Source organism: Dendronephthya gigantea, unplaced genomic scaffold, assembly GCF_004324835.1.
Source record: "Dendronephthya gigantea isolate DGI-Jeju-01 unplaced genomic scaffold, DenGig_1.0 000437F, whole genome shotgun sequence".
NCBI lineage: Eukaryota > Metazoa > Cnidaria > Anthozoa > Malacalcyonacea > Nephtheidae > Dendronephthya > Dendronephthya gigantea.
Window position 1 is genome coordinate 42,032 of NW_021163447.1, and position 20,830 is coordinate 62,861.

The following is a 20,830-nucleotide window of genomic DNA, read 5'->3' on the forward strand; positions in this document are numbered from 1 at the left end:
AAGTTCATAAAGAAAAGGTCATAGCAGGATTCGAACCATCCATTTAAGACTTGGAAGACAATTGTCTTTGCCAATAGTCTGCAAGGTCTTGTGCTGAACGGCCATGGTTATTTAGTTTACTTTATTCTTTTCACGAAGTTCATAATGAAAAAGGTCATAGGATTTGAACCATCGATTTACCACTTGGGACACAATTGACTTTGCCACTTGTCTGAAAGGTTTTGCGCTGAACGGCTATGGTTATTTAGTTTAATTTATTCTTTTCATGAAGTTCATAATGAAAAAGGTCATGGCAAGATTCGAACCATCGATTTACTATTTAGGAGATGATTGTCTTCCCACTAGACTGCAAGAACTTGTGCTGAACGGTTATGGTTATTTAATTTATTTATCGTTTTCACGAAGTTCATAATGAAAAACGGTTATGGTAGGATTCGAAAAATCGATTTAACATTTGGGAGACCATCGTCTTCGCCACTAGACCGCAAGGTCTCGTGCTGGATGACCTTGATTATTTAGTTTGCTTTACCCTTTTCACGAAGTTCATAATATAAAAATGGTTTTGGCAGGATTCGAAACATCGATTTAACACTTGGAAGAAAATTGTCTTAGCCACTAGCCCAAAAGTTTTTCGGGGGAATGGCTATATTCATTTGAACTACTTTATCGTTTTCACAAAGTTCATAATGAAAAAAATTTATGGTAGGATTCGAACAATCGATTTAACACTTAGGAGACCTTCGTCTTCACCAGTAGAGCACAAGGTCTTTGTTGGATGACCATGGTTATTTAGTTTACTTTATCCTTTCACGAAGTTCGTAATAAAAAATGGTTTTGACACGATTCGAAACATAGATTTAACACTTGTGTTAGCCACTAGACCACAAGTTCTTCGGGGAATGGCTACGTTTATTTGATCTACTTTATCGTTTTCACGAAGTTCATAATGAAAAACGGTTATGGTAGGATTCGAACCATCGATTTACTACTTGGGAGACGATTGTCTTCGCCACTAGACTGCAAGATCTTGTGCTGAACGGTTATGGTTATTTAATTTATTTATCCTTTTTCACGAAGTTCATAATGAAAAACGGTTATGGTAGGATTCGAACCATCGATTTAACACTTGGGAGAGCATCGTCTTCGCCACTAGAGCACAAGGTCTTGAGCTGGATGGCATTGGTTATTTAGTTTACTTTATTCTTTCACGAAGTTCATAATGAAAAGGTCACAGCAGGTTTCGAACCATCGATTTACTACTTGGGAGACAATTGTCTTAGCCACTAGACTACAAGATCTTGTGGAGAATGGCCATGGTTACTTAATTTACAGTATTTCTTTTCACGAAATTTATAATGAAAAACGGTTATGGTAGGATTCGAACCATCGATTTACCACTTTGGGACCATTGTCTTTGCCAATTGAGTACAAGATATTGTGCTGAACGGCCACGTTCATTTATTTTTCTTTATCCTTTTCACGAATTTATAATGAAACACGGTTATGGTAGGAGTCGAACAATCGATTTAACACTGGGGAGATCATTTAAGTTTGACAACCTTCAATCCAGCTGTTTTTGAAGCATTGTAATAAAATTTTTTGTGTTCCTTCACAGGCAGCTAGTGATCTACAATAAAAATAACCAATGATTCAATATTTTGTCCACCACAACCCAAGGTGTGTGTACATAGTTTTTACTAGTAAACAACTCTAACATGACTTTCCCTGGACAAGTAAAGTTGTCGGGTTTAAATAGAAATAAACACACTTACAATGATTTCCCAACTTCTTCTTTTCGTTCCCGTTTTCTTATATCCGATTCGTTAAACAAGTTTTTAAAGAAATTATCTAAAGCTGATAACGTGATGTTATCATTGAATCACCACCTTTTCGTGTATGGAAATGAGTATTGTGTTTCCATATTGCTTAATTCACGATCAATATGGCGGTTGGTCAGTAGCTCTATATATTTTTTATGATATTTATTTTATCTAACGAGTTTCGTACATCTCGACCAATTAATATGGCATTTAAGAGTATTAATTGCATGGATTTGGACGGATTGGCTGCGGATGGCATAACCTTGAGTATTTGTAGAGATATTGCTTTTCGATGTCGGGTCAACATACAACGAGTTGGTTTTGAATCTAAATACAAAGTCTCATTTGCGATTGCTAAAGAACCGAAACATGGATTTGTTAGTCTAGTCCTATGTGCGAAGCCTTTTAAGCAGGATCTAACAATGTGTGTGGATGTTTCGTCTAATCCTGGTCCTCAATCTTTTGATAATAATCAGGCGGATAAGATGTATCAACATCGAAAGCAGTCACGTTTGATGAACACGTTTCCACCCGCTAATAATCCTGAGGAGCTTAGTTCAATGCTTGGGCAGTTGAATCTACAGAAAGGTTTGTTGTTCCATATGACCTATAGGAATATTTTCTATAATACCTACTTGGCAAACACCTCCGCGACACTATACAATCACTATCATCATGCAAATCATCAGCCTGTAAACATATACGGCAGAAATGATATTAATTAAGAGAAACAATCTCATCAATATTCCTTTATCAAGCATTGCCAACACTCCTGATACAGCTGTTACTCAGCTTTGTTCTTTTGGTCTTCTCAACTGCCTGTCTATTCGAAACAAAGCCAATTTAGTCAAAGACTATGTGGTTGAGAATGAATTTGATATATTTGCGATAACAAAAACCTGGCTTCACCCTGACAAATTTGATCTTATATCTATTGGGAATTTCACCCCGAAGGGCTACTCTTTAAACATATCTCGAGACAACAAGGTAGATGGGGAGGCATTAGTATACTATACAACAACACTTAAAAGTCAAGCTGGACTCGGCGAACATGTTCACACACATTAAGTGTTTCGAACTGATAGGTATGCAAATCAATGTGTTATCTCAAATTCTAAATATAATCGTATTATATCGACCTCCATGTAGACGATAAGTCGGAATTAACAACAAAAAAAATTCTCAATCTTGTTGATTCTTTTAATCTGGAACAACAACCAACACACATTGCTGGTCACACGTTAGACCTTATCTTGTCTCGCCATGAGGAAAATATTGTTCAATCTATTGACGTTCATGATCCATCTATATCTGACTATTACACGGTTACATGTGAACTCAATTTTAAAAAAACATTGTTTCAGAGAAGGGTCGTGGAGTCACGTAAAATTAAAGCAATCAATATGGACTGATTCTTTAATGACATTAGGCTATCTCCGATTATCACTGGGAACACGGCTGATATTAGTGCGAAAGTCAACCAATACAACTCGGAGCTGTCCAGAATTCTGGATCATCATGCACCACTCATCACCAGAGTGATAATTAGTCGTCCAGCTGCACCTTGGTACACTGAACAAATTAAAAATGAAAAACGTATCAGAAGGAAACTCGAGCGGGTATGGCGTAAGTCAAGACAATCCTGTGATCGTCTAAAATACAGTCAGCCATGTCACCGTGTCAGTGAGCTATTATCGGAAAGTCGTACTCATTACTATTCTGAAATTGTTAGAGATAATGGGAGTGACCAAAAGCAATTATTTAAAACCGTTGGAAAGTTTCTACATCATACCAATCTGATCAGAATCTAGCTAACAATTTTATGACTTTCTTTGAGGACAAAATTTTGTAATAATGTAATGTTTTGGTATTTTGATTTTTGTTTAAGTTCGTGATGTATTTCTATGTAGCCTCAGTCTTATCCTAATGGGAATTTTTTTTAGATGTGAAGAGAGGACGGCCATTCGAATTAAAGTACTAAATGTGCTTTGTAAGATATTAGGAACGTTATCTCCACTATATGAGGTATAAAATGTTGGTACTTTGAATAAATTTTAGTCCATTTTTCTAGACATTAGCGATATTATGAATTTTTTTTTTTAGTTTTGTAACTCCTTGTTTTTTACAGGGAGAAATACTTGAGAATTCAGTGTTGCCACATTTAGACCACATTGCGAAAGATCGGGATATTTTTGTGCAGATCCGAGCTGTCCAGTTTCTGGTCGATGTTATTGAATCCTCTGATTACCGAAAGTTTGCGATGTTTTGCATATAATCGAGAAGGTACTCAATACAATCCTTTTCAGTTGGTTTCATTTCTCCACTCCAATTTGCCTCTTCATTAGTGATGAGCTGATACTGTACTTCAATAAAAAACTCTCTCTTATCAGTGAAAGCTTCCTGACCTGAACCCAACCATATACCCGCGAATTGGATCGTTTTACACGGGAGTCGTGAATGCAAACGCATCAGTGAAGTAAAAGGATATATATTTCATTTATCAATTCCAGATTGCCACTGTCCAGTAGATCCTCTCAAGCGATACGTTAAGCCGTCGTGTAAAGAACATGTAAGGTAATTATAGAGACTGCAAGGTATTTGTAGGAACATCTAGAGACATATAATTACATCTAATCACTGTAGACTGCCTTTGTTGCTGCAGCCTCAGGATGAAACAGCGTAGAAAGACATCAAAGAGGCTGCATTAGGATTAGTACGGGGAACTATTTTGGCTTCAAGCTAGATAGGGATTTTTGTCAGGACTTATCGTTCCAGTTGTATAAAATGAAACTATTCACAATGAATTCGAAATCGTAATTCATCATGGTATCAATGCCCCCCCCCCTCCTCTCTCTTTCAAAAATTAGGCCCATGTTCCATTTTTAATTTAATAAGTGGGTTCTTTATAAAGTGATAAGCTAGCTAAAGCTAATGCTTCCAAAATATTTCCACATCAACATATGCTATATTTTTGTGCAGAAGATTAGTGGATATAAATAACATTGGAGTGAACGAAAGGTTCCAATGACGTTAGAGGTACTATTATTGTTTTCAAGTTTCTTAACTTACCTGTGTGTTCATTTATAATATATATATATATATATATATATATATATATATATAATATATATATTATATATATATATATATATATTATATATATATATATATATATATATATATAATATATTATATATATAATATATATATATATATATATATATATATATATATATATATATATATATATACTTGATATTGCCAGACATTTGAATATTTGTGATTTGAATAATTCAACTCAGGCTTTCATTCCATTTCTATCCTTAGGTCTCAGATTATCCTAAGGGATTTGTTGTTGTCTGTGGTGGTTTTAGAACAATGGTATGTACCAGATGCTGCTAGTACCAGCCATATAATAACAAAAGGATAAGATACCGGTTATTTCTGTAAATTGAAGTTTTACATTTTGTGCACCATTTTGCTTTTGTTTTCCAGCATCTTTTCACATCAGAGAGGAGAGAGGAATTGCTGAAAAAGATGATGGAATCTTCTTTCAATAATGTTGGTGTTATGATAAAGTATGTGAACATTTTAAGTAAACAAATTTTAAGTAAATGACAAAATGACTTACATTCAGGTTACTTTATTTACGTTTTAACCGTTTTTGACAAAATTCTTTCCAGGTCTGTAATTTACTTTGAGCTGTATTTGTTATTTCTTTTGCCTCAGTTTTAGGCAGAAGAAAAGTTCCATCAAAGTGGAGTCGTTTTTTAAAACAAATTTGGAAAATACAGTTGAATGATATATTGTTAAGACAGTATTTCGTTTGTCCTGTGTAAAGAATGTGAGATATGACAGTAAATGACAAATTTTTCGTCTCAGTGATGACGAACATATCACATCAATGTCAGAATTCAGCGTCTATAAAGAAACTCCTCGGATTAAAGTGAGTTATGTTGTTAATAAAATTTTTCTAAGAGTCTATCCTTTTTCTCATTTTAAAATCGTTTTGACACTGTCAAATTTAGGATCCTGTTCAAAGAACGCTGTGTTTCTTAGAAAGGTGTCTTTTGGAAAGAGATCCCGCGACGTACAATATCGTCACCCTTCATCCCCTTAGCTCATTAAGTCATGCGACATTCCATGTCAGTTCCAGTAATTGTTCATGTCTGACCTTGAAAAAAAACACTCCAAACACTCCAAACACTCCATGTCTTCTGACCTGGATTCACGTTTACTGCTTTTATCGTCCTTTTTATTTCACGTTTCCATTTTGAACATGTCCAATTGCAAAAAAGTATCCAGCCGAGTTAAAATACTTTTATTTTTGTAGTTACTTTCCAGAATTTACCGTATATACCGTATAGAATATTATAGTTTTCAAACTTCTTTTGCTGTCAGATATTTTCAAAATTTGCTATCGAAACCATCCTCAGTTGTTGGGGCGGAATACACAAGCGGTCGGCTGAGAAATTACTCGTCTCCTGACAGGTAGTGTAAGAAAGCAAATTTTGTATGAAGCTATAAAAAATATTTCTTGTTTTGAATGTTTGTATTTCACTCAATCTGGGATACATTATTGGCTGGTTTGCTAGACGGTGTTAGAGCCAGTTGAAACGGAGATGTTTGCGTAAAAACGACCCCAACGAAGAAAAGTACTGTACGCTTATTCATAGATGATTGAGCGAAAATTATGGTCAAAATTTTCCTGATGAAAATCTTGTACTGCTATGATTACCCTAAATACGATCCCTCATTTCATTCTCCTGCTGACGTATGTGATCTCATATAACACACCAACAATTACACTTCTCGTCAGGTATCAGGCAATAGCATTATTCCTATTAGCCAGTTCAATACATTACATACAGCAAAAAGAGAATTGTTTTTTTAAGATGATATATTTTTCAAGGTTATCGTTGGGGTCCATTGTATAATGTTGTTGACGAAGAAGTAGAAAGCAGTAATTTAAATTCCTGCTGCGTCTCCAGGTGAAATATTTCTCTTTTTATTTCACTTTAAATTTTTGAAATATCTCCAAAAGCTTATATTGTCTTATGACTGGTTCCTTGCAGGAAATTTAACCGAGGCTGTGTACAGATTTAACTGCAATATTTCCTACTGCGGTCTACTTCATGCAGTCACCCAAGACGTAAGTTGACAACTTCTTATCTTGTACTTTTCTGCAGACAAAATCCTGTGTAGAGAATATTATTGCCTTTTTATTGAGTTTTAATGTTCTGTCAAAATCTGGATTAAGGCTGTTTTCCACTCACGTGTTTTTTATACGCACGTACACGCACGTAAAAATCTAAATCCTTGTTCATGCTACCTTTGAAAGGACTAAGTGAATAAATCGACCTACAATCATGTGCAAAAATTATTGGGACACGGTCATGACACCTAGTATCTACCCCCTCCCCCCAAAACAATGTTGTTTCTATGATACCAAGCCATTTGATTTGCCGAAAATATCACTCTCAACATTGTCAATGGGGGAAGGGGGGATAGTAAATAGTTTAACAAAATTCGTGACATAATAGTTGTCAAAATGAAAAAAAATGTGATTAAGATACGTAAAGTTCATAATTTTTGCACATGATTGTAGATGCACGTTAATTAATAAAAATTTAAAAGCATTTAAATTCTCCGTATGTGTACATGCGTATAAAAAACGCGTAAGTAGAAAGCAGCCTTTAGTGTAAACTAAGCGATTGCTAGGCTGCATAGTTACGCCAAATGAAAACATTTGCCCATTTCGGCTTCTAATTGAAAACATTTAGCAGGGTTTAAAACGTCTGCAAACAACACGGTACATTTAAACTGGTTTATCCAGTATAGGCAAAGAGTATGGTTTTAATAAAAATACCCTAACCTGCTACTGTTCTGTACACAAATGTAGACAAAACACTAATAGTACTCCCTAAAAACCACCGTAACTCCAGCCTAGTCCCAGGCCTCTCATTGCGCGTGTTTTATATTTCCGTCACGTCACCGAATGAAACGCGCACGAGAGGCCTAACACAAAATATTTTCTAATCTTAACGGCCCATTTAATGTTGTGAACTTGAAATTAGAATTGTTTTTAAAGTAAATGTTTGCAATTTACAACAGTAACCGTTATAAAGGAAGCGAGAATAATTTAAATGGGTGGATAGAAGTTTATTATAATCATAAACATGTACGTACGGACTCGAGTTTTCTTGATAGTCGATAGCGTTGACGGCGAACGACATTGAAACGTTTGTATGAATATTTCGACTCCTGGCAGTATAATTAATATCCTGTAGCTTATTTCAAGCAAATATTTGACTAACGACGTCGAACAAGGCCAGTTAACCGCGTCGTAGATCGTAAACTGACCTCAATACAGAAAATGGGGACAAAAAGTCCCCACATTAGCCAAAATACAAAACATTTTGTTCTAGGCCTCTCAGTTCCCGCCTCGCCGCGTATAAGGAACGTTAAGAGGCCTAGGGACTAGGCTGCGGTAACTCTGGTTGCAGAGTTGACTGGGTCCGAATCCATGAAATGGTAGTTTTGAAATTTTCTCGCCAGAAGTACAGCTGGAATATTAAGTCTTTTAAACTCCAATATATATTTCAAACGATTTTAAATATTTTGTAGGACTTTTCTCGGGGAATAAAGAAAGACTTATCATTAATGCCATCACAATGCTCATTGCTCACGAAGGTATTGTATATCTTTGCCAATAAATTTATTTAGTGTTCAACCCTAAAATATACATATTCTGACTGCTATTACCTTCACAGGTGTTCATATATACATAAAATATTAAAAAGTTTCGTCTATTTTCAGGAGACCAAAACAAAATATGAGATAAAGATCTCGAAGCACTGTTTCACGATTTGAGAAGTTGGGTTCGATCAAGCAGGTTTCGCGCTTTCACAACGCTCACTAGGCGAGAAACGTTTATCTTTAACTGCAAACATGCTGTTTACTCAACCAGTTCACTTCCGTGAGAAGGTTGGTGTGAAAACTGTGAAAGCTTTGAAGAGGAATAATGAAGCCGTGACTCACGCCGCTGTCGACATGTTGTGCGTGCTCTATGGCAGGTAAAGACAGGGCTTTTCTTTAAGTGGCCAAAATGGTCAGACCGGACATATTTAAATTTAAAAAAGAGTATTTCGTTCAGAATATAGCGGCGAAATTTCCGAGCTAAATAGATGCAAGAAACGAAATACGTAAACTCAGCCAACTTTGAAATTTGCATGTTAACAGGATCCAATTTTATCGAAACCAATTCTGTTTTTTATAGCTAAGGCACGATAACTATGACATTCGACAAGAACAGGTAAACAAAAGCTCTCTGTTATCCTGTGAAAAATTTCCAAGCAGTTTGTTAGGAATTCTCACGATAAATGTGGTAAGATGTGTGGTTTTGGTTGCCTATAATCTATGCTGAACCAATTCATTTTATTTTTCAATCCCTCTTGTATGTATATAGCCTTGTTTTGGAAGAGAAATTCCCTTGCAAAACTCAGCAAGTGATTTGTAGCAACTGCCTTTGTAATTTGGACTACCTTTCTAATTAACACAGGAAATAGATTAACCATGAAAACTTTTGTTCTAGAATCGTTCCACTGGGGTTTTAGGTATAAGTGGATTGCTTGATTTTTTGACGTTTGCTCTGTGTCCTCCTTATAGGTGAAGTTCAAGTTGCTTTGCAATATATCAAAATAATGTGGGGGGTGAAGTTGGACATTCATGTTAAACTAATAGTAAGGTGTGATTGCTTCTAATATTTTGAATCAATCATGTGGTCTGTTATAATAAATCGACTATTGCATATTCCTCTTAGTGAGACAACAGACGATGAACAGTTTGGGAAATTACTGGAGAAAGTTGCAGGTATGCTACAAAGAGATTTGAGGAGTTTTCATTCAACTTGCCTTCTTAGTAGTTTATAGCTCTTTGACTGACGTTGAGAGTTGATTAAATTGCCTTTCTCTCTTTACATTTTTAGTGAAGTCTACCACGACCACTAGCTTGACCTATGCATGGGAGCAACTCATGAAGTCTGTTATTTGTGTGTCTAGAAATCGGTCATTGCATTTATCGATTGTTCCAGGTAGGTTTACGATAAAACTGCAATAAATAGTACCAATTTTACCATTTCTTCGCTTATGTATGTTTTACTATTGCCCCGCTAATAGTTCTTACCAATCGCGGTTTTGAATTCGTTCCTCAACAATTTCAGCATCCGTCGACAACAATTTTGAAAGGTGCTGGTATGGTTCTGAAGGCGATAATCGAGGTACGTTTTATTCATTCATTGATCCATTCAGTTTTCTGCTTTTGACGAACGTCATTTATAATGCTCTGCCCTTTTTTAGCTCTGATGAATGTACATATTAGTTCAGTTGATATTTAAGAGGTTTTAAAGCGTCTTAATTTTGAGAAGTATTATACACACTTCAATTCAAGCCAGGAACAGTTGATGGAAAAATGAGTCAACTATAGATCCTCCGGCAGGAATCGCTTTTGCGATGCCGGTGCAATGCTCTTGTCACTGAGAACGTATAGTTGACTAATTTTTCCATCAACTGTTCCTGGCTTGAATTTGAAGTGTGTATAATACCACACGAAATTAAGACCCTTTAAAACCTCTAGAATATTCCTGCACCGTGTGAAGTGCCTAAAATCATCTGTTGATATTTATTTAGAACTTCACTTTAGGAAGCTGATGAAGAAACCGCGGCAAAAATACAAGATTTGGCGCTTGCCAAGGGCGCTCTACCAAAACGCTTACGCATGGCCATGATTACGCAAAGCACTGATAGACGTTCGCTACTGAACAGGTGCGAATTAGTGTGATAAATTAACAAATTGTTGCAGATGTATAGCCTCGATTCCATCCGGAGGACCTGAGTTGTATTTTAGCAACATTCTTAGATTCATCTTAAAACTTGTGATTTTATAATCCTCTATATACTAGCCATCTGTAAATAGTTCAATTGAGACTAACAAGCATACTCCATAAGTAATTTATAATCTTTATTGTTGGCATATAGGCAATTGAGTGGACATCTAGTGGCTCTCTGGACAACTGGTCATCCAAGAGCAATGGCATTACTTGTGAGAATAATGTTCGTATTAAAGCAGTTATAGTTTTTAATGTCTAAAATATACAATAAAGTTTAAATGCGGGATTTCCTGTTCGTAAGTTTTGGTTCATAAACCATTATGTAATAAATTTGAATACGATTTTCACAGCCTGCTGGTTTGCTCTATTACCTTGAAAGCCCTGACGAGGTAGGAAATCTTTGAGAATTTTTTGCGAGGGCCATTATTTACATAAACCCATTGCAGTGGTTCTGACTAACCAATCATAATAGTGACTAAGTGGTATCAACTGCTTTGGTAACTAAACTCCATCATTCATCCTTATACTGTGCCAACTGCCCCACTGACGAAATAATTACATAGTAATTCATTCAGAAGTGTAAAACCTTTTTGTAAAGAAGCAATTTTGTTGGAAAGTTTTTATCTTTCCTTCAGCCAGGAGACTAAAGAAGATCATTTATCAATTCGTGACAATGTAAAGCTTGCAGAGTACGTTTTAAAGAACAATCGTGTTCCAAAATTTCATGATGCATGCTTGTATGTACGTATAAGCCTGTTATTTCACGCGCTATACTTGTCTGTTACAGCTCAGGAAAAGCGAGAGGAACGTCAAGGAATCAACTTGAAGGATATCTCTCGCATTGGAGGACAAAAATAGGATTCAAAGCCAGGAAAGATGTGAGAATTTAAATCCAGTTGTTTTATTACAAGTAAGTGTTCATATTAAGAAAATGGGAAATGTTCTAGTCGTTTGAAAGATGAAAAAGCAATGGTATTTAAACGGATCTTTTTTACAGATTCAGTCAAGATCTGACAGCGTACAACCTGATTTGGAATTACAAGGTGAGTCTCGAAGTTAAAGTTAGTTTCCATTGAAAATATAGGAAATGAAAAGGTAATGGAGAATTTCCTGTCGCTATGAGTATAACAAGACAATTCAATAGTCCTGACCTCTTTCTCTAAACTGTTGTCGTAAAAGAGTATGAAAAAATTTCTTTTGTTTTCAATGTGACAGACGCGAGAGGAACTTCTGGGGCTCTCGAATCTGAGATGCGCAAATTTGCAATGGAAAAAGACCTGAGTGGAAACTACGTTGTTTTTTGGAATCACCTTTAGTTTGAAGTCCTGCATGAATGTTTAGCTGATCAACTGAAAATAGGTTAGTGATAAGCCTTATACTGCTCTAGCTTTTTAACAGTTCTTCTTAAAGCGCCCCCCCTATCCCTCGATCGCAATCAAACTCAGTAACGTATCTCTCCTATCAGGCGACTATTATTTGAGAGTCTTGTTGGAACAAAACGACGGGGAGACGCCGATAACAAATGTGTGAGTCCACGACATTTATCTATCAGGATTTGCAAATATTCAAACTACTGTCTTGCTTCCCGCGTCATAAAAACGATTCCAGATACCTAATATATAATATACCTCAGCGTCTTATTCTCTATATTGCTGCACAGTTCACACAATGTTATTAGTCCTGCAGTATGTAGTAGAGAAGTATAGAATCATGGATGAAACAATTCATGATTCGAATTTTCTATTTTGTTTTCAGGCTCGAGTTGTTTAACGATCTGTACTACAGACTGCGATTGACAACTAAACCAACTATGAAAGCAATGTGCTTTCCGGTGAGGATGTCGTTTAGCGCGAGTCTAGCCATGTGTAGTCTTCGAAGAATGAATGAAACAAGTTGGAATTTTATTCACACGCGAAGACTAAAGTTTATGGAAAATGTCAGGAAGAGATTGGCGCTTTTAATGACACCAAGCTAAGGATCATCTGTTATTGATCCAGTTTTACTACAGGAGCCTGAACTTAACTAACTTTATTCATACTGTTTCGTATTTTTAGCCCTTACATGAAAATGGCATCACCAACAGGGATTCGAAGGTAAGCGCGTGCTTATTTATTTATAACTACTGTCTTTATATCCTAAACTTTAACGACCATAATTTAACTTTTTCATCTCTAGCAACAAAATGTTTTACTGTGTTCCTCGGATGACGAAACGCTTATAAAGGTTTGTGTCGGTTGTGTATTGAACTTAATCTCAATTCAGAGTTTTGTCCGTGATTTCGTTTTACGAAAGCAGAGCGCATTCTGCGAACGTTTTCACATGGAAATGATGTGATGCATATAACGTGAGAGGGTAATCTGTAGGAGCCTTGCTTATTAATCCAGCTAACCCTGACTAATCCATTTATTTTGTAATGAGCGAATTTTTGCCCGTCGGAACTATAGGATATAGAGTAGCTCTTCACCCACTAATTATAAATACGGCGACTTTGAGTGAAATCGCTCCGACAACATCTTTTATGCCAAAGTCAATTTGAATGCATTGGTCCTGGTAATTTTTCCGTGCAGATCAAGAAGCTGCCTCATTTAAGCGACCATGTCCTGTCGACTTATCCGCATTCCGAACAACTTTTGCTATTATCTGGGATGTTATGTGTCTTCAGTACGGGGGGCAATAATTAGTATCAATTATTCTATCTTCCGGCACCAAAACACCATCGAAACAATCATCAACAAAAATGAAACGATAATGCAGATAATTGTGCCATATATGGGGCCTCCAGAATTGAAACCAGTCGAAGTACAACGTTATTTCAATTGATTTTGTGAAATCTTTACTAGGGGTTAACTTCGAATTTTATCACATTCCCATATAGGGGAATTACTGAATAAAAAAATAATGTCCAACAGTCTTAATATGACATAATAATAAACTGAACATATACCATGTAGCCTGCAATATTTACCTTGCTTGGTATGTCAGTCAATCAAATCCATGTATGGCACAGCAATGGATGGAGGTGTAGTCAGTGAATAGATAAAGGTAATAATTGTTAGCGACTCTTGGGTTGCCATAATTTATTTGATCTAAAATTGAGAAACAAGGAACAAGTAAATTAATATATTATTGTCCATAGTTGTGAGGCTATCAGCATTGTGATATTCCAGGTTCGTGCGTACCGCTACCATGGGACAACATACCTTAGCGAACAAATAGTACTTCAGTGAATTGCTAGAACATACCTGAAGAACCGCCATAAACTTCAATTCTCAAAGATATGTTGCCATATCAATTCGGCTCTATATGCAATAGAATCTACAATTGAGATTACAAGAACATCACTTTCACACAATTGAAACTATAATTGTATATGAATCACAAGGCCCTATACTGTGTAGTAACAGCATGTATTTTGTGACTTCTATAACAAAAAGAATATACAGAACAAAATGCAGGCTGTTTTCTTTCATATTCACATAATACCCCCAACCCCTGTATATTGGTAAATGGCAATTACATAATAGGAAAGAGAGAAAAATAAATCTATTTTTAATAACATCAGTGTAAAATGAATGACATATGGAACTGTACAGCAAAATATTGTGTAGGCATAATTCTTGTCATGCCTTCCATCACCAGATATCATGAAATTATCTCGGTTTTTTAATGTTTAAATTAATACGTCTAATTTAGAAAGCACAAAAATACCACCAAAATATAGCTGAAGAAAAATACTTTAACCCAATCGCTTCTGTTTTAATCCAGAAATTAATCAATATTGCTGTTAACCTGACACTGCAGTGCAGCTCTAAAAATTATATCAAATTATACTGGATTACAAACGAAATATAACTCGCCTTTGGAATTTCGTTATTTTCTTTTTTATTTTTATCCTGTCGTCTTTTAACCGTTACATGTAAACTGTAAAGGCTTTAGCTATCTTTTCTGATAGTTTTTAAGTCAGGATGGGCAGAAAAACTCGAAAAATATAGCTTTTTTTATTTGTTATTGTGTATAGCGAGGCGTTGCTCAGCGGCACGCACATGTGGTTGTCACATGAGGTTAAAGGTGTCAAAAACGTAAGGTTGCCTACCCCGTTGGAGTAAAATAAGCCCGGTAATCGATTTCCGAAGTAAAATTGTCCCTAGAAGTCATAATTGTAAAATTTTCGCCAATATGGTGATAATTATATGCACATTTCCAGTTTCCATTTGTAAACACGTTTGTTGGAAATATCACTACAAATCACCAAAGCGACTGTATTTCAAGTAAAATAGATGAAAATATTGGTGCCAATGTATACTAGAAATATTTGGAGGTTTTTAGGCGAGATTTTTGGAAGGCTTTCCGTATTTTCGCTTCTCTAAAATTCAATTTAAAAAGTAATAGTTCGGCAATAAATTTCTTGCCTTATAGGAAAGCTTTTGAAATGAACTAAATTTATACAAATAGGTAAATGTTTTTTCTTTGAGATAACACAATTTCTAGTTGATTTTATAAAATACTTCCAGATAAAATCAACATTATCTGTGTGCGCGCTTTACGAGCAGACAGCAATGAGTTTAGTGGTCTCATATTTATTAAAATGGGTTGAGTATTCGCACAGTAATCACATGCTTAAATCAGCTTACCACTTTGAAATATCCTCTGATCGGACGTCTAACTGAGAGGGTCCCTTAAACATCGAGAATACTTCATTAACAAGTGCCGCATCCTGTCCTGTTTGAGAAGTTATGAGAACTTTTTCTTGGGTATTGTTTACTCCTTACTCTGTTGGAAGTTCCATTCTGTTGTATGAGAACAACACTTGTATTTGGTTGGTGAAAGGATGCAGATTGTCCGTTGGATGTTGTGCTTATGTATTAGAGACTGACCACATTAGATATCAGCGCAAAATTGACACATTCATGGGACTCGAACCCAATCTCCTAAAAAGGAGTATCCGAAATGTGTTCTTTGTGTGGCCAGGAAAAAGCGAGAGCTACAGGGCAACTCGCAAACCGACTGGCAGACAATACGAACGTACAACACAAAACACACAACCGACGACACAACATCCAACAACCCACAACCCACTAACTCTGTAGCTGAAACGACAAAAAATATGGTGAGTTGTTCCTAGAAAAGGAAGCATTTACAATTAGCTGAAGGCAATTGCGGCTAGGGGTTTAACTGACGGCATGGATATGGGGTGGCTTCTTAGGGTTGGATACTGAAACTAAACTACGATCGTCTTTGTCTGAAAAACACAAAAAAAATTATTAGTAGCTCCCTAGAAAACGAAGAGCAAAACACAGTTAGACAAGCAGTGAGCCGTGTTTCCAGATACGGGGACAGAGATTCTTAGCTAACAGAGTGGCCACGGGGATCTACTTCTATTAAAAAAATAATTACACATACCTTGATCCTACCTAAAGAAAGAACTAACTTACCTGAAGAAAACGGTCCCAGACGGCCCTGTTTTAAAGCCTGTAGGCTCTTGCATAATTCAGCAAAATTAAGACAACTTGATTGGTTATTTCTGTGCACAGGTCAATTTGTCATTGGTCAATTTTTGTACTCCATGATTGGTTCAATAAAAACCAATCAGATTGGTTAATCTATATTCAAATTTTGATCCCGTTTCTTTGATATTTGCAAGGTGATTGCACAACAAATGTTCGATTTCACACGTTTTGGAGCATATTCCAAGCCAATGTATCACAGTATGTGTGTATTTGTTCGATTATTTCTCTCATGAAGTTCACAAAAAAATACAGTTCAATCATTATTAAAAGGCTTTATTTCCCCACCAGCTTTAGAACCCCATCGAGCAGGAAAGTCGGAATTTAAAAGGCAAGTAAATCTTTCAAACTGTTGTAGCATTTGAATTATGTGGTACATTTAATCACGGAACCTTTCAGAATATTGTCGAATTGGGCATGGCCTGGAATAATAGTATATATAACAAACTGACAAAATCGCAAATGTAGTAAATTTCAAGGCTAAATATTGCAAATTCCAGTCGAAATATGGCGTTTTACCGCCATGCATACATAGCTATTCACAGGTATGATATTCACGCGTTTTATATATTCAATATTACACATCAAAGCGGCCTAATCCTTAGGATATTGGCCAAAATGTAAACGAAAACCGGTTGCAGTGGTTTAGTTCAAATATACAGTACTATTTTGATATATATAGCGTCAAAATCGAGCCTTTAGAAGATTTTTGCCGATTTTTTATATAAACATACCTGATGATATGAATTATCGCATCACCGGCAATAATATTTCACAATAATAAAAATATGGAAAACAAATTCGGGCAAAAAGCCGAAATTCTGACCTAGTTCCGATTCGAGCTTGTCTTAAGCACGTGCTTACCAACGATTATCGCTTAGCACTTATGAAATGCTATTTCTTCGATTCTTTTGCACATCCTAGCCCAAGAATTACTTAAAATTACAACAGATTGACAACATGTAAAATTGGGACATTTCGAAGACAACAGAGTACCAAAAAAGATGAAAGATATGGAATTTCTAAAATATATCTTGCTATGGGTGAGTAATTTGAGATAACAAAGCAACGTATTATTTTGATTATTGTTTTTACTTATAAAAAAATGCAGGTTATAACTATATGCTGGTTGAATATACTATTCAAATAATCATTTCAACTGCTATTGTTTAGTGGTATTCCGGGGTCTTTAGCCCAAATATTTCTGAGATATTTAATGTCTTGCTTCTGTGCAACATTATTGTCAGGAGTAATAGCCTATTTTGCTGTACAGTTCCATTTATCATACACTGGTGTTATATAAAATATAATTTTTTTATTCTCCCTTTCCTATTATGTAATTGCAGAACGAATATTCAATATATTAGTGTACCACATAAAAACTCATTATGACAATCGTAGCGGACGTCTATTGCATCGGAGATACGAATTGTGGTAAGCCAAATTCAATGTTATTTCTCGCGATTTTTCCATGATGTCTTACATTGTGGTTTTTTAAACATTCTTCAATGTTTCCTCAGTCTGCGAGCTGAGAACTAGGCCTTGGCTTAATTCAAGTTGAAAAACCGGTTTAACCTTTGCAGTCATCTTGAAATTTTAGCCCATTTGCGTTTAAAACGTTCGCATAAAAAAAGTATTTATAAATTTTCGACCTGTATTTTTACAAACTTTAATTTTTTGTGTGTTCTCGTTTTTTTTCAACTTGAATTAAACTTTGACTTTACCCCGCGGATGCTTGACAAGCACACGTCGTTTGTTTATTTTTTTGACCAATCAGATTCGTTCTTCAAACCGCATTTTATATCTCGCATGGTTCCACGATATTTTTCGGCAAATAGGCAAAAGTTTTGTACATTTTTTGTGCATTTTCATTTGCTTTTTAAAATATTTTTAATGGAATATTTATTGTTCGAGTATCTAAAATGTATTTGTGATAATTTATTTGAGGGATTCTCGTTGTTTTGATATGAAATTTTGCGAGTGAAATTCGTATGTATGTTTATATTATTACAAGAGTTTCCATCCTTCTCAATAACTATATATTTATATGCTTCGCGATCACTGACGTTACTGAACTTGCAACCGTAACTGGACTATTTACTTTTTCTTTCAACAATATTTATTGGGGTTCCTATGCTCAGTGGTCATAATATTAGACCAATTAGACTGGCGTACACGCGCGAGGCGCAAGCGCCGCGAGAAGGAAAACATGTCTGGGCAAGGGCTGCCTATATGTATAAACCTAAATGGACCAATTACCGTAAAATCGTTGTGTGTGTGCCCGAATTAAAGCAGGGACTTTTGCCTGGTCCGTTAACTTACCTGTTGATATCACGTGCGCGGATTGCGAGAAACGGAAGAAATATTGGTCACAAATAAAACTAATGTTCTTCCAAGGCCAGTTTTAACCAGTAATTCTGAGGTTACAACTAATATTTGAAGTTTGTGCTTAATATTACCTTCAAACGCAGATTTTAGCCTTGTAATTTGTAATAAAAGGATCTGTAATTTGTGCTTCATACAGATACCTTTCATACAGAGTTTAGCCTTATTCTAGACAAACAGTGCAGGCGAGTGTGAGGTGATTTCAGCACCTCTCTGGTTATAGAAGTGCAGTTGTTGAACGACTCCTGCACAATGGAGCGTCAAGAAGATGGTTGCTTGGCAATGGGTTGATCACGGTTACAGTCAACAACCGGGAAACTTCGAACATGTCATGCGCATATTGTTCGGCAGGAAAAGTGTTTGTGGGAGATGATTCACTGCAGAAGGGCACGGAGCCTGAGGTTTTAAAAGTTGAGCTTAAGAGAAACAAAAACAAGGCCTCAATTAGTCAGGTAAGGAAAATGCTTTGAGTATCATTGTTTAAATTCGCATACGCTGTTTGCCCAGCGTATTCATGCTTAAACAACAAAATATATTTGCAAGAGCGACCAAGTTTTAATATTCTTCTAGTGAAAGCTCTTAGTAACGTATTTGACATTTCCAGGCTTGTTCAACTGATAGCAAAGCTCGTGCAAATGATTCTAGCCAGGTGTCAAACACAAAATTCGATACGAAAGCAACTGACCTTCTTACCCGCGATTTAAAGGCCACTGGTACCGTAGGCTCAGTACAGAAATCTTGTGACTCAAGCAATGGGTGCAGTTGCGTTGGTAAAGGATGGGTTCAGATTGTGGTTCGAAGACCAACCAGAGATACTTCGTGGATTTTGAGACTACAAAGTCGGCCGAAACTCGATGAAACACAAACTTCACTACCAGCGATGGGAAAGACAGGATTTATGAAAGTTTAATTTCAAAACAATCCTTTGGTAAGCCCATTTATTTTCTCAAACCTTCCCAACCTTCAATTGTGCCAGGCGTCACTAGAGTTGTCGATGGGGAAAACTTTGTTGAAGTTTGCAAGTCAAAAGGCAAGTCGATTCTATCGCTACAAAAATTTTTAGAGTTTGCGTTTTTATTCTAAAATCCATTTTACTTCACATATTTCTTTAGTTGTTCAGTTATATTGACAAGCAATTGCTTTTGACTTTCAGGAGCGATTTATTACTATATCGACAATGGCTTGATTGAAGGTGGATTTGGTGGAGTATTCAAGGGTGATGCCATAAAAAGAACTAAAAAACACCGGTAATTCTCACACAATGTCTCTGCTTCAAAAAACAAGCATTTTCCTTGGCATTATTGGCCATATTGCCCTGCTTCTGGATGAATTAAGATTCCAAAATCTTATTAGGTTGCCAGCCGTTGCGTTGATTTTTCAGGAAAACCATCTGGTTTTTCATTTACCAAGAGATCGATTTTGCAATTTTTACATTTGAGACAAAGGGATTAAGGTAAACATTGACATTTCGTTGCGTTAATATTAAAAGTGTTCAAATTTCTGGCACAATGGCACTCAATAAGTACTTTATTGGTGCCAGGCGAAGAAAGTCAGCATAATGTTCCTTTATCCTTGAGTTATTATTGTCTTGATGATGACACTAATAATGCTGTCATTGCTGTGGCTATATTGCTAGCCTTGTTAATTCATTATTTTTGTCCTTTTAGATTAGAACAGAATTTTGCAACATTGCATGGGGAAAGACATGAGGGGACTCAATAAATAAATGAGAGACCAATGGTAACTGAGGAAATCTGATAATTAGGAAGTTTTAGATCAAAGAGGACATTATATTATAATAATGATTAGCCTAAATCTAGTTTTTCCATGAATACATACCATATTTTATGTGGTACTATCTGTAAAAGATACATGTATTCATATCATGCTAAATATATGTTCTTATGCCAGCCCATTGTTCTTTATGGATGACTCTGACATGGTATCAAAAGTCAAAAACTGTTCATCACCTGGACTATTGGCAGCCGGATGACTTAAAGAGATAAGCTCTGTTGAACATTTTGATTGCATAAAAAAACGGTAGTAATATAATTTTATATATTGTAACATTATTATTGCTTCAACATGCTTGCTTGTAACTCATCCATGCTATGAAAATTGTTATCCATACCTATAAATTTTGCTATATGGTACAACTTATTTGTATACTTGCTAAAATTTGTTGTAATCACCTATATAGGTATTTATATGCATATGTTTCTTTAGACTCTTTT

The 20,830-nt window shown here is 35.8% G+C and overlaps 2 long non-coding RNA genes across 3 annotated transcripts; both read left to right on the top strand.

The window, feature by feature from the left end:
• The first annotated feature begins 8,801 nt into the window (after positions 1–8,801).
• On the top strand, positions 8,802–9,533 carry LOC114543324. Its single transcript, XR_003689986.1, has 3 exons — positions 8,802–8,896; positions 9,100–9,207; positions 9,489–9,533. It is a non-coding gene; the product is annotated as an uncharacterized LOC114543324 (long non-coding RNA).
• Positions 9,534–9,654: 121 nt separating this feature from the next.
• On the top strand, positions 9,655–10,545 carry LOC114543317. Of its 2 annotated transcripts, none has more exons than XR_003689985.1 (4): positions 9,655–9,692; positions 9,813–9,912; positions 10,042–10,098; positions 10,508–10,545. It is a non-coding gene; the product is annotated as an uncharacterized LOC114543317 (long non-coding RNA). The 2 variants fall into 2 exon arrangements; XR_003689984.1 differs by having other exon boundaries at positions 9,660–9,692; positions 9,808–9,912.
• The last annotated feature ends 10,285 nt before the right edge of the window (positions 10,546–20,830 follow it).